Raw genomic sequence first — 14,467 nt, 5'->3', positions numbered from 1 at the left:
TCTTTATGTAAAACCAGGAAAATATTTTGGGTTAGAGTCCACCTAACCAGCATCTTACTTGCATTCAGGTACCTTTCTCACACATAATAAAACACAGACAATCTAAAATGAGATCCTAAGATGTCCATATCACTATGTCAGCAGTGAGAAGCAGGAATGTTTGGGGGGCTTCGTGGGGGAAGTTAGGCTAAGGAGCAAAGTCTCACCCAGGATGCACATTTCACAGTTTGGTGTTATGTACCCAAAAAATCTTAAAATATGAGTCCAAGGGTGTAAGAAGGAATACCTACAGAATGGCTATTGGTGTAGTCTAAAGCACTTATAGCCATCAGGTTAGAATAATTTCCTGCACAGCTCTGCTGGAGATTAGTGTTATTTTTAAGTGGGTAAATAACCAAGAATCATTGCTTTATACGAAGACTCATCTTGTATGGACAGCCATGCTCAGAGGCAATATTCGCCTCAGATCTCCGTGGATAATTTGCAATAGCTATTTGCTGACCAGAAGTTGTATTACTGACTTGTTTCCCATCTTTTACAATTTGTCATTAGTTTATATTTTAGCGTAATAAGAATGTATCTGCTGGCATATATATTATGTTGGCATTCTAAATGACTATTGCAATAGCTGGACTTCTCCTGGACTCTTAAACAGAAAGGTAATTTTTCTGAGATTTGCCATAATGTCTTGAATTTGATCTCTGAACTCTGCATGACTACTCATAGAGTCAATCAGATGGGAAAGTTAGACCATTGACTGAGTCTTCCACTATGGCTACTGCAAGGTCCTAACAATCTCTGCATAGATAACCCACAGGCAAACCACATACCACTTTGGTAGCAGTGCTAGAACTGTATTCATTTACAAAGCTGACACCGAATTCACAGTGGTGCTTGGTACTTACAATCTAATTTGTTTTAATTTATCTGAAATGATCTGTCTCTGCATGTAATTTCACTGACGTGAAGATATGTGTGCTTTGTATTCACTGTATTTAACATAGAAGATTCTCTCTCTTTAGTAGCTGTTTTGCCTGCTGCTCAGGTTAGAAAAGAATGGCAAATACTCAAAACAATTCTGGTTTTATCTGACTTGTTCTATAGCACAGTGTAACACCTACCTGTTCATATCTAAAATTTAAAGTCCCACACCAATAAAACTTTTTAGCATGAACTTTTTCCAAGCTAGTTCAGGTGTTGCGTACTATCCTGTACACAGTGAAATATGTGCCATCACACTGAATCTCTAACACCTTCTTATAATTTGAACAGAAACAGACCAAATGGTTTTACAATTACTCTAGTTCTGCAAAGACGAGTCCTCTGCATGAAGAATGTAAGATGATTTTTACCTTTTTTTTATATATAATAAGGGAAAAAACATTCAGCAGCAACACATGAAGGTTTAATGTCTGCACTTTTGGTTCAGTTTATCAACATTTTTAATTTTCACTTTCATGAAAAATGACATAGGTTTTTACAATTCCTAGCTAGTGTCTTTGTAATACACTTGAGACAGATTACTATTTGCAACTGTTTAAACAAAATTTAATGTGTACAAACTTTAGCTTGGCTGACCTTCAAGCATCACTTGAAAATAACCATTGAGGTAGAAATATCATTATTCATTATAATAACAACAGCAAGGTAATAGAAATGATGTGCTTGGTATAACCTGCAGTATCATAATTGCATATAATTCCAAAATCAGGAGTTAGACCTTAATAATAAAGAGATTTGTTTAGAAATCAAGGTATTTAAAAACAAGAAGTTCTAGTCTTAAGCTCCACACTCCATGTTTGCCTTTCAGTTAAAATTTCAAGATTTCCTTCACAAAGAAGAGGACTGGAAACTTCTTTTCTTTGAAGAAAAGCCAGGATCCTCTTGGTCCTAGGACCTGGGGCTTCAAATAAAAAATAAAACATTACAGGAACCACGGTATAGTCAGGAAAGCTGGCAGCCCTGTGGCACCACAAAACAGTTACACTGACTTGCTTAATCTAGAATACAGCTTGCTAGCCTGGGCTTCATGCAGCCAAAGAGTTTGTCGAGCACTGCTGAGCCTGGAGGAGGGACCTGGCTGTCATGAAGAGCTACAGGCACTCACAGAGCCTCGCGCCCAGGCCTTCTGCTGCCGTCACTTGCATATGGAAAATGTTAGAGAACCCAAACGACTAAAGCAGGCAAGAGGAACAAAAAGAGAATAACAATGACTTTCACGTGTCCCATAAATATACCTTGGCAGCGAATCCATTTGCAAGCACAGCACACTAGACAATTAGGGGCAAATTTTCAAATGTGTTCTCTTAACTTTTAATGCAATATTGCATGCCTGCTTTTCATAGGAAAATTTTTGGCCCATGTAAAACTCATGTTTTTGAGTTGAGTTGCATGTGAAAGCTGGCATGCAACCATTCCTTGTGTAATTTCAGAGGCTGTGAAGGGGGGCCTTTGAAAACTGAACCTGGTAGTTACCATTCTAATGCAGAGATAAAATATTTTTTCTTTCCCTTGATCTTGCAGGGTTTTCACAAGCTTCAAATGAAAATAAGTGTTAACTCCTCTAAATAATTTTCACAAGACGTCTCTGGTAAATTACCCGCAAGATGGAAGTAAGTAGATTCATCTGATAGCTGGAGATCCTTAAAGTGTCTCTTAGAAAACTATACTGATGAAAGACTTTCTTATTGATTGCAATCATTATTAGCTCAACTGGCCTGAGACAGAGAATAAATATGCATCATATCTCTTGAGAAAACAAGTTTCACAATTATACAGATTTTATTAGACAAACAAGATAAAAAAGCACGTATGGTCAGCTCCTCTTTGGAGAGGCCTGTCCAGCTTGGAATCATTACGAGAGCTAACAACAGCTCTCTGTATTGTATGATTCATCTGTCCCTATAGATAGCCCTATATATCACTGCAGAGTGTGCTGATTAGAAGGGATGTTACTAGGACCCAGAGGCCTAAATTGCTGTTTGATACTGCATTAACATTTCACATTTATTAACTCAACATACAAACTATTGATCTGAAAATAAAATTAGTGGTTGCTCTGGCATAGTAGTGAAGAATAGCTCTTTGTAATGGAAGAAATTCTCATTCTTGATTGCATAACAGTAACCATTAAATTTCCTTATTATAAAGGTGTCTAATTAGCAAAGATTTTCATTTTTTTCCTATACCACAGGGGGCCAATCACTATTCTGAGCACATATCACTTAGGTGCATAAAAATTTGCATTGTGCTGTTGGTTTTCCTTTTGAGAGAATCTCTGGGAATATAACAGAATATAGATACGGCACAAGTATTTTCTACATAAAATTAAAATTCACTTCAGCAGAAAGTGTGTGGGAAGGAAATGTATCTGAAGGTTCTTTTTCCTCTCTACCTCCTTGTTCTTCACCACTGCCAGCTCTGAAAACTTTGTAATGGATATTGTTACCACAACAAGAAAATGGCTTTGTTGTTTGATACAAAATTTCCCTGCAAAACAAATAGAGGTTTCTAATAGGGGTCTGCTTCTTTTGAACATCCTCTTGCCTCCCTTAGACTACAGTTGCCATTTGAAACCATATCTTGCATTTCAAGGATGTACTATCAGAAGGCATGACTCAGTTTACTTCAATTCGCTCTCTGCCATGTAGTCCAATGCTGTGAAACAGAAATGAAGAATTAGAAATATATTGGTATACACAAACATAAAATGAATGACACTGACATTTGCTTCCTGAATACTTGTGCTATGTATGTGTTTACACTATAACTACAAGGCTTGTCAGGCTAACCATTACAGCTGTCTTGTTGATCTGATTCTGAGAGACCACTATCAGCATCTCACCGCTTGGTTATGCTTAGGCCAGCAGGTTCAGTAGGTGCAGCAGATGCACTGAAATGTGAGCAAACTGTTTGAAACATAATAATGCAGTCTTCTTTCAGAGATCCTGCACCAAAATTAGAATTATCTCAAGTGGTGTTGTCAAAGTGCATGTGACGCCCGGAGAGAGTTAATCTGTGCACATGCCCGATCTCTGTATGTAGAAGAGTGACAGGAAATATTCGTACCCTGGGTGGGTCTTGTATGTTTTTATCTGAGTGCAAATTGGTGTCCATCCTCAGATGAGAGTTTTTGTGACACATTGACAGTGCATATAGTACAGCACCTGCAGTTTGAAAGCATGGTACCATTTGGGGCATTAGGATGGGGTTTTTTGTTTTGTCCTAGTAATATACACCTTTGTACCTTTATAAACGTACTATATTTGTATATAACAAGTGAGATTATATTTGTAATGTTTATATGAGAATGGCATATGGATTGTTGTCAGAAGATATTAATTTTAGCTCTGGACTCACAGTAGCTTAACTATCTATGCTTGCTTTATGGAATGGCTGAATGGAATGAAATGTTATGGACACAAGCACAAGTTCCTAATTATTTTGTTGGGCGAGGAGAGGAAAGGGAAAGGGGAAAATACGATTTAGGATGTACGTTATTCTTTCAGTCACAGTTTGCAAAGGCTAAAATAGATGCACAAAGCCACAATCCTGCCAGTTGCTCCCTGTGACTACATTGATTTCAAGTGAGAGTTCTGCGCTCTTTGGAATTAGGGAAAAAAGAACACTGAAAGTCATCATGATTAAATATTTCCTTTCCCAACTATAACTGCTATTTTGACTACAACACCCAGGTACTCAGGACAGTGTTTGAAACTGGGTTTCATCTCTTGCTACTTGTGTATTTCTTACCTTTTCTGGGCTCAGTTTGGAGAGCTGTGGAAACAGAAGTTTTCTCTCCGTCTTTTTACGTAGCAAACCCATACCCGAAATGAAGAAAGGGTCAAACTGGTGGTTAGATATATTGTCTTTCATTCTAAGGCTTCCTATAAAAGTGCAGCTAAGACAGCTGTGGTGGAATCGGACCGCCAAGAACGCCTTCTAACACAAGGGTATACCCAACTGGTTTATATAACCTTAATTCAAGCAGCACAACTAATGATAATGATATGCTACAGTATTATTATGCTAGGAATGTATGAAATCAAGAGAGAACATTTCATTTTAAACTTTGCTGATTTTTCACATTTGCTTAGCATTTTCTCTAATGATTTCTTACACTGTTTTTATGCCACCTCAGATAAAATGCCATCATACATGATATTTGCACCATTAGGCACAAAGTAAGCGATAGTTATGATTAGAGGCAATGCTGTGAAGCATTAAAAAATGTAAAGGAAATGGTTTTCAAGCATACTTGCAAAGACTCTGAAGCTTGAGTGTCATTTGCTTTCACTATGCCAGCTGGGTGGTGTTCTGCATTTCAACAAAGCTGGCTACCATTTCCAAACAGATCCATACAAGATTTTCATCATTCATATTTGAGTGAGAGGTCCAGTAAAAAATATATCCCCACACACACATACACAGCAGAAATACAATGAACCTATCTAGAGGGAATTAAGTGAAACAAAACACAGTAATTACAATTAATCATCAGTGAACATGATCATAATGACATACTTTTCAAGGAAAGGAAACCATTTTCTGTCATAAGCTGCATCTTGTCAAACAACACCTCTACTATTTGGTTTTTATTAAGACTCTTGTCTTTGTGGAGCATAACAGTGATTTTGACTTGCTGCAGAGATACAGGGTGAATAATGTAATTAGATTGAATTAATAAAACTCATGCTTTTGCACTATTCACATGTCAGTACGGGAATTTTTCCCAGCTATTTCCTAATGCTGGAATCTAATGGAATACAGTTCCACAGGATTAAACTGCTACAATTATTCTGTTCATCCTCTAGCTTGTGAAGAAAAAAGAACAAGGCTAATTTTGAGCTGTGTGAACTGTTCTTTCAGAATTTGGCTAGGTCAATTTGAGTGAAATAAGTAAAACACATGGAAGAAATGCTGGAACAAGGTAAGACCAGCTGAAATCGAGTCCTTTGGTGTATATGTAACCCAGACCTTTTCATGTTCTCTTCCCATGTAAACTGTTAGACTTTTTCTTTGTGTTTGTGTTTTCTTAATTTATTTACCCAGAAAACCTGACCTAGTGTCCAGATTTTCTGTGAGGTCAGTGTTTGTAATACTACAATGACTCTTTTTGAACCATCAGACACATAAAAGGTGTTCAGATGATTTATTGGAGTGGGTCTTGCTGCCAGCATCTACCCTAGTGTGAATGATATGCATGATTCCATTGCAGTCCATGAGCATTAACCCAGCAGCACTCAAAGGTGGAAGACAAAAATATTGCTTGTGTAAAAAAGTTTAAGGTCCCATATATCCACATTCTCTGTGCAAGAGACATTTGCCATAACTTCACATTTATTCTTCCATTTTGATGTTGATCATTTTAATAACAACAAAAAAATTGAATATCCAGTTTAGAAGATAAAATAACTTTCAGATTAAAATGATTGGTTGTAAGGCAGGAAAGAAATCTTGAATTAGACCTGCATAAAATAAATACACCTATGCCAAAATCTTCTCGTAGAATGGCTGAGGTTGGAAGGGACCCCTGGAGTTCAACTGGTCCAACCTCCCTGCTCAAGCTGGGCCACCTACAGCCAGTTGCCCAGGACCATGTCCAGATGGCTTTCCAATATCGCTAAGGTGGGGGATGCCACAACTCCCCTGGGCAACCTGTGCCAGTGCTCGGTCACCCTCACAGTGAAAAAGTGTTTCCTGGTGTTTGGCCAGAACCTCAGACTCCTTTCCTGTTTCTTTGCTCCCACTGAACACAAGGAAGTGTAGTGCTCATGAGAGCTCATGGGAACAGTGTCCCTCCATGCTGCTGAGAAGGGAGTATGGAGAAAGAGCTCAAATATCCTTCTAACACTTGCCTTTTAATAATATAGTTGCTTCTGGAGGCATCAGAAAAAGAATGTTACAGACTACCAACACAATATAAACATCACCAAAAATACCAGCGTGATGCTTGCAGCTCCCTCTGTTTTGAGTTTCCTGTCTCAAAAAATAATTTAAAAAATAATTACAAAATTTAAAAAAGTCTACTCTGAGAGGAAGGCGTGTTTCCCTGGTATACAGCAGGGCCTAGGACAATGAAGAAAAATATCATCACAGTCCAAGAACAAATAGTCTGGAGAAACTACTTACTTTTGGTAAGGCAGGATGCAGCTATATCATCCAGGGAAGAATCCACCCCCTCTTGTTCACAATGAAGCTCAGATGTTGGCCTCCCTCCATTTGTGGTACTATAACACTAGAAATTGGATGATTGTGTTATAACTTTCAAGGAGATCTTTTAATCGGTTGCTAATTGACAGTTAAATAGCAAATGCTGGAATACTTGTAGGGTATTTTTAGACTCAAAGATCCTAACAGCAGAATAGTGCAGATACCCTAAACTTCCAATACAGTTCAAATTAATATAAATCATCAGAACAGGCTACGTTTGGAGGAAACTCGTTGTTCTCAATTATTACTTCAGCTAACCGTTTCAGAGGGACAATAGCATCGGGTTAACATTTCATGTAGTTCTTGTGAATGTGTGCTGTTACTTACCAAAACCTGTCATTCTGCTTCTCCCAAGAAAAGAGATGTCTGAAAAAAAGTCACTGCAAGTCAGTCTAATCTGTCTGGGACTGAAAACAAAAATCTTCCTCCTAACTTTCTTTATTCCATGATGTTACTTTTAGGGAAGAGCAGAGTTGCTATCACTTAGACCCATATTTTCACATCTTTACATGTTTACATTGCTTTGAAGCACAATTTAACCATTAACTTCCTAGGTTTGTAATGTAGTGGTCTGCTGAGAAGAAGGAGGCTGTGGAGGCACCACCCACAGCTGTACCAAGGTAAAGATGACCCATCAACATCGAACCTGATATAGCTACTCTGGATTTCAATGCAGATTAGGGATTAGGCAGTGGGGTGTTGTTTTACATGTGAATAGGCTGACAACAGTACAAAGAGAAAGCCAGAGACCTTGGTGTTAGCCACTTGGTTTTGAAGCACATATATAACATCTAAGAGGAAAATATGGACAGTTGCCAGTGGCATAGGTTCAGCTAAGTCACATGCGGAATTTATTTTTGCGGAAACAAATTCTTACACATTATTTTATTTGAAACACTGATACTTGTATTACTTGTAAAGTCCTGAAATTTATTTAGTTACTCTAGGCTTATCAGAATTCATTACAAGATATTTCATTTTGGCCCAGGAGGAAATGTCTTTCCTTTTTTAAGAGAGAAGATAAAAACATACCAGCCCTCAGTATTCTAAACATGGAATTAGTGTCAGATAAGTGATGGTCAAAATCATCCCCTATCTGAGACTCTGGAATGAGAAGATGTTCTTCAGGCTTTAAGAAGGCCACAGCATCCCATGGCAAATGAATAGCTGTGAGCTGATTTTTTTCTTTCGGAAGAGCTTAGACAAAAGTTGTCATATGCAGAAGGAACAGCTGTGCCATATATCTTTCAAATCTACAAAACATTTGCGTTAAATCACAAATGAGCCTCTAAGAAATAACTTCAGAAGAGCCTGAATTCATCCCTTTCAGGATATGCAATCTAATCAGCACCAAGGGAAAGGAGGCATGGATTACAAATAGCAGGCTTTGTTTATTTTTGTCTGGGAACTATGGAATGTACATTTATGGATTTGTTTGAGAGCTCAAAAGTTATAAATATGGTCTATTACTCAGTATTATTGTCTCTGAACTCCCCAAATAACTTACATCACCAAAAGAGCCATTTAGAAAGAGACTGGTCAAAGCCAAAACTTCAAACCAAATTTTATCTGTGATTTAGGGAGCCGAGACATTTCACCTGCAAACTTTAGGTACAAATGAACTGGTACTGGTCCAGTTCTGGATCACATTATCTGGTTCAGATGTAGGTGCCTTTAATGTCCTTCAGTAAAAATGGACTTCATGAGATTTCTGCTGTCTTAAGCAAAAGTCTCAGAAACACACTACAAAACTGAAACCCCACTTTAAACTTAGAATATGCCAAACCACACAGCCCATTTGCAAAGTTGTCCTAATAGAAAAGTTTATTTAACTGAACTATTAGTAATGTGGCTGGTTGATAAGTACGACTCTCTTAACATTTTGGCCTACGCAAAGAAACCAAATGTACTAGTTTCCTCTTCCCTAGTGTGAAGAAGGAGAGAGAATGCACTTGTTTGCTCAGAGATCCTAGTAATTTTGGTGGTGAACTCCTAAAGGAATAGGCTACCTTGACAATGCCATGCTGATGAGGCCAGAGGATGGAGCTGGAAGCTGGCATCACTGCCTGTCTGCGCAGCTACCTGCAGAGCAACAGCTCTGTTCTTGAGCCCATATGAGAAAAGATCTTCCCAATCCAAAGACAGCTTTCCCCTTTTTCACCTCCCTGCACTTTTTCTTCCTTTTCTTCCATTACTTGGAGTCACAGTCCCTGGTTGGCTGTCCTTGTTTCTTTACCCCTCAGGCAGTTTTTTCCATTGGGTTTTTTTTTCTATGCTATTTGCTGCCACCACATTTCTAGCTCCGTTCCAAATCCAACCCAAAGCCTACAGTCCTTTCCCAAGGTCTCCCAGAAAATCTTGCCTATTTTACCTCTCTGTCATATGGTCCCCTCTGGCAGTGCAGTCCCCCACCTCAGAGGAAGGAGGAAATAGCATCCTCTCCTCACCCTCTCATCCTCCATATGTTCCCTGTTCTTGTCCTCTGGGGGGAGTGAGCAAGAGACTAATTCATGGTCCTAAAGGGGAAACAAGTAAAAGGGGGATTTTTTCTTGCCCTGTTTGAGTGACTTTTTAGCTGAATGGGGATAAACATCCTAACAAGGTTTGGCTCCAGACAACAGGCAAGCAGGCAGGACAGCAAATAGCAGAGGCCAATGCAACAACCCCACTACTTGTAATTAATACCAGAGCCCAGGCTGGCTGCTGCCCCATGGGACAAGGAATGAGACTGAGATTACCAGGAAACTCACAGCACCTCTGCCCCAAAGGGTGCAAGCTTTGTACTCGTGCCCTCTCAGCCTTCAGACAGGCTCTGCCTCCTTCTCCCCTTTCTCTGCCAGCAGAGGTTGAGCCCTGGCACTGTTCTTTGAGATCAGCTCCATTCCTGCCTGACAAGCTGCCTCTACCGTGCCTGGCACACCATGCATGGACCATGTGGAAGGACAGTACCCCAGGCATGAATGGAAAGAAGAGGAGATCGCTCTCAAGGAGACTTCTGCACATGGAGAGTAATGATTTGCATTTTGGTTTGGGAAAATGAATGTACTCTAGTAGTCATCTGGAGAATCAGGAGAAAGAACAAATTTTAAATCACAAAGATTTGTTAGAAGGACCAAGATCACCTATCAAAGAGATCGTGCTAAAATGGCTGATTGTTCCTGACCTCATGACTCCTTCCTGTAGCAGTGCTGCTCTTCCCACACAGCTTACCAGTGGAAAGTGTATTATTTTTGTATGTCTCATGCAAAAAAGTAGCTTTTATTTTGCTTACAGAAAATTAACCAAGGCTAAAATCAGGCTTAAAATGGAAATTATCCCACAAATTGGATTAGATATACATTTTACTGACAAACTCTTGAATGGTCCTTTTATATTTTTTCAAATTCTCCAAAGATAAGGTTCAGTCCAAGAGTGGCTGGAACAAATGATGGGAAAAGTCTGATCAGATGTTGCTGGCCCACCGATCTCCGTGAAACATGAAGCGCCTTTATCACTATAGAGAACATTCTGGGGAGACTAACGATTTGACATGGATGCCATTCATCCATGCGGATGGAGCCAGCACCCAGCCAATGCACCATATGAATTCCACATAATCCCTCTTCTGTAGGCTTCAGGGGTATATAGGCTTTATCCAGACCATAGAGAGCCGAGAATTTTACCCATGGGAAGTAAAATAAAAACAATTCAAGACAAACTGTGAAGAAAATGTCACTGATAAAGGATTGAAGGAGCACGTTTGGAGAATGCCCCAAATTCACTGAGTACTGGGGAGTTGAAATGTCAGTACAGGGAAGATCCAGACCACTTAACAAATGTTGGGTCTGAGCCTTCAAACAATTACCTATGTGAGTGATTATCAACAGAAATAATTCCATAAAACTCATGTCTAAATATTTGCAAAACCGTTTTTTCAGTCACCACATAGAAGTGTGTTCCTAGCATCAGCCGAGGGCAGTAGACAATGTATAGACAGTCTGGGTAAGTATTTCTTAGTTTGTTTTGTTTAAAAGATATTTTAAAATGTGATGCTTCAGCAACAGTAGAGGAAATAATAGGAGAGAAGGCAGAGTGTAGGAGAGGGTTCATGTTCAGAGAAATCTTTCATACACATTTGCTGCTAATTGCTTCCTTCTTCTTAAGACACCAAATGATGCCATTGATCATCCACAAGTGCTGAGGACAGCACAAGGATGGTTAAATGTATCAGTAAAGAAACATTCCTAATGAGACAGAAAACAGGGTAAATCTTGACCAGCAAATTTCACTACTTTGTAATTTAAAGGAATATTGACCTTATCATTAGTCTTACTTATTTTTTACCTCAAAGCTTGAAGGGAGAGTGAAAATCAGGTAATCATAGGGAGCTGTGAGTTGCTGTCATTCATATATTTCAATAGTCCTTAATATAAGTTAAAATTCCAAACAGAAAAATTATGATCTAGTTTTTCTTGTTACTTCACAATATCATGCTATGAAAGTTTAGCGAGATCATCACACATCCATGATTTAAAAAACTGTTCATAATAACAAAGACAGATTTACTCCAAAAGTGTTCATGCAAATATTTTAATTCATGTTTTGTCAAGCTGCTTTAAACAGCCAACCCTTGTTGTAAGAATATGCTAATATGTAATTAAACTACATTCACGTCATGCCATATGGTACATTTGAAACATAAAACACCCTTCTATTATTTGGGGAGGGTCATTTGAAAAAGAAAGGAAAAGAAAAAGAGATAACCCAGGGGAAAAGACAGTTTATCTGTCCTCCCACACTCTATAAGCCAGCTTTAGCATTAGGCACTGTTATTCTGGATGAGATTTGACAGTTTTGGGGTTAATGGATCTTAATCTTTTACTAAAGAGAAAAGCATGTGCTGACATGCAACAAAGACCACTGCATGGGTTTTTTTCTTTAAATTAGGCATAATTTAGGGAAAATATTTATCTTTTCTATGAAGCCATGAGCAGGTAAACAGGTACACATGGAGGGAAGCAAGCTCTGGAGTCAGTGGGAGTTTTGCTATACTGGCTTCTGTGGGAGCACACCCTGGTTCTCTGCCGTTTCCCAGATTGATATTAACATGCAAGTCAGGACAGATGAGAGGGAGAGATAAAGAGAGAAATGCTGGATTCAGAAAGAGAGTTTGGCAGTTAGGTGCTTAATTACATAGCGGCATGTGGACAATGTTTAAGCAGGAGTGCAGATACAGGCAAAAATGATTAAGCTCTTGTATTAATTATACTTGATCATTTGATTGTGTGGCCATCATTGGAAATGACCTGGTATTTCATTTGGGAACTTCACAGTAGCAGGAAGGTGAGGAGATGCTGTAGTCTAAGGCATTAGCTTCTTACTAGTAGATGTTTGTATTTTAATGTGTTTGACAGGTCACAAGTGAAATGAGTCACGGGCTTAACCTAACCTTTGCCAGATGATCACCTACATTAAAAAACCCTGCATAGTTTATTAAAATCATTCAAATACATTTCTTGGTAGAACATTCATTTTCTACTTCTATTTTTAATGATTACAGTCCATGATGCTACCATCTGATGGCTATTCAAAAAGATGTACATGAAATGAGTTAGCCAGTGATTTCAGCTCAGTTCCCAGAACCAAAAGCCCAGGTCCTCAGAGGTGTTTTAGTGTCTAAAATAAAAAGAACTTTTCCTTAGTGCTCCTCAGGATTTAGATATAGGCACTCCCAAAATCCAACCTACTTCTAATTTGCTAGGTACCAGCAGAGAGGCCAAAAACTCAACAGTGTTTTGCTTAGTGATGTGGTGAAAAACAAACACCTCTTGAAGTGAACACTTCAAGCGAGATTGTGGCAAGAAGCCTGAGCTGCTTGCCACAAGAGCCTGAGCTGCTCTGAAATAGAGAATTTTAGTTTTCAGAGTTGGCAGGCAGTAGCCTTTCAATGCAGGGTTATTGCACTCAGAAATATGTTTCTGGCCTCATGGGAAGAAACACACTGCGTTAAATTCTGTTGCAGCATGAAAGAGTTGAAAGGTTTCTTTCACATGATGTAGACTCTCAGGAAATCTAACCTGACAAACAAAATAAAAATACCCTCCCCTCTCTTTCATCAACAAGAAAATAATCACCTTGTTAACCAACCAAGAGTGTCATATGCTCTACCTCAGCTCTGTGAAGTACTTGCTTATCTTAAAGCATGTATCAAAACCCATTCCTGATCTGCAAGGCAAGAAAATACAGTGTGCAGCTTAAAACATTTAAAGCTGTTGTGTCACTTGATAAATGAGTGCTAGTGAGACCCATGTGAATCTGTTGTTGGCATGAGGCTGCCTTAGGACATTTTGGCCTGTGGGATCTACCACAGGCCTGCAAGGACTAAAGGACGAAGGGAGGTCTGGCTGTTGTCTGCCCGTGGCTAGCCCTACTTTTCATACACACCCAGGTTAAACTCTTAACCCCACTGAAATCAAGAATATTTTCATTTACTTGAATGGGACCAGGCCTTCTCTCATAGACTTTAAGGATCACAGTCATCTTGTATCATGGTCAATGGGGAAACCCATCCAGAAATTCCTGTGTCAAGCTCAGAACTTCTGGTTGAACCAGGCTATATATACTTCAGGAACATATCCAATGTTGATTTAAAGGATTAAAATAAAGAAGAATTCATTGCATACTATTAAAGTTATTCCAAAGGCTAATTGCTCTCACTCTTAAAAGACTGAATCTTACTTCCCATATTAATTTGTATATATTCAGCTTCTAGATGTTTAATATCACCATGTCTGATAGTCTGAAGAACTCACTTCTGTTAGAATACCTCTACCCATTTATAGATCACAATGAAAACAGCCCTTAATGTTTTCTTCAACAAACTGAGGAGACTTAAGCTTACACAACGTTCAACAAGAGAAAATGTTTATTGGCCAGCCATCACAGAAAAATATTTTTAAATGGAAAAAAGTGAACAGCAAATTTGGATCATATTTGAACACAGCCATGCCAAAAATGCTTTTGTTTTAACATATGCATTAATATAATGGCATTATATATTTAAATATGGACCACTGCATTGCCCTGATAATAAGATGGCACAGAACTTTGCCACTGTTGAAAGAATTATAGCACTGTTTTCAAAATATAATTAAATAAAGATAGACAAAAAATTCTAGGACAGTTGCCCAGGGAAGACAGGATTTGTAGACTGCTGGCCCAGAGAAATAAATGATCCTTAAAAAAAAGTACTGGAAGGACAAGAGAGAATGAGGAG

The sequence above is a fragment of the Phalacrocorax aristotelis genome, chromosome 2 (genome assembly GCF_949628215.1).
Source record: "Phalacrocorax aristotelis chromosome 2, bGulAri2.1, whole genome shotgun sequence".
NCBI lineage: Eukaryota > Metazoa > Chordata > Aves > Suliformes > Phalacrocoracidae > Phalacrocorax > Phalacrocorax aristotelis.
Note: the sequence above shows the minus strand (reverse complement) of the source record.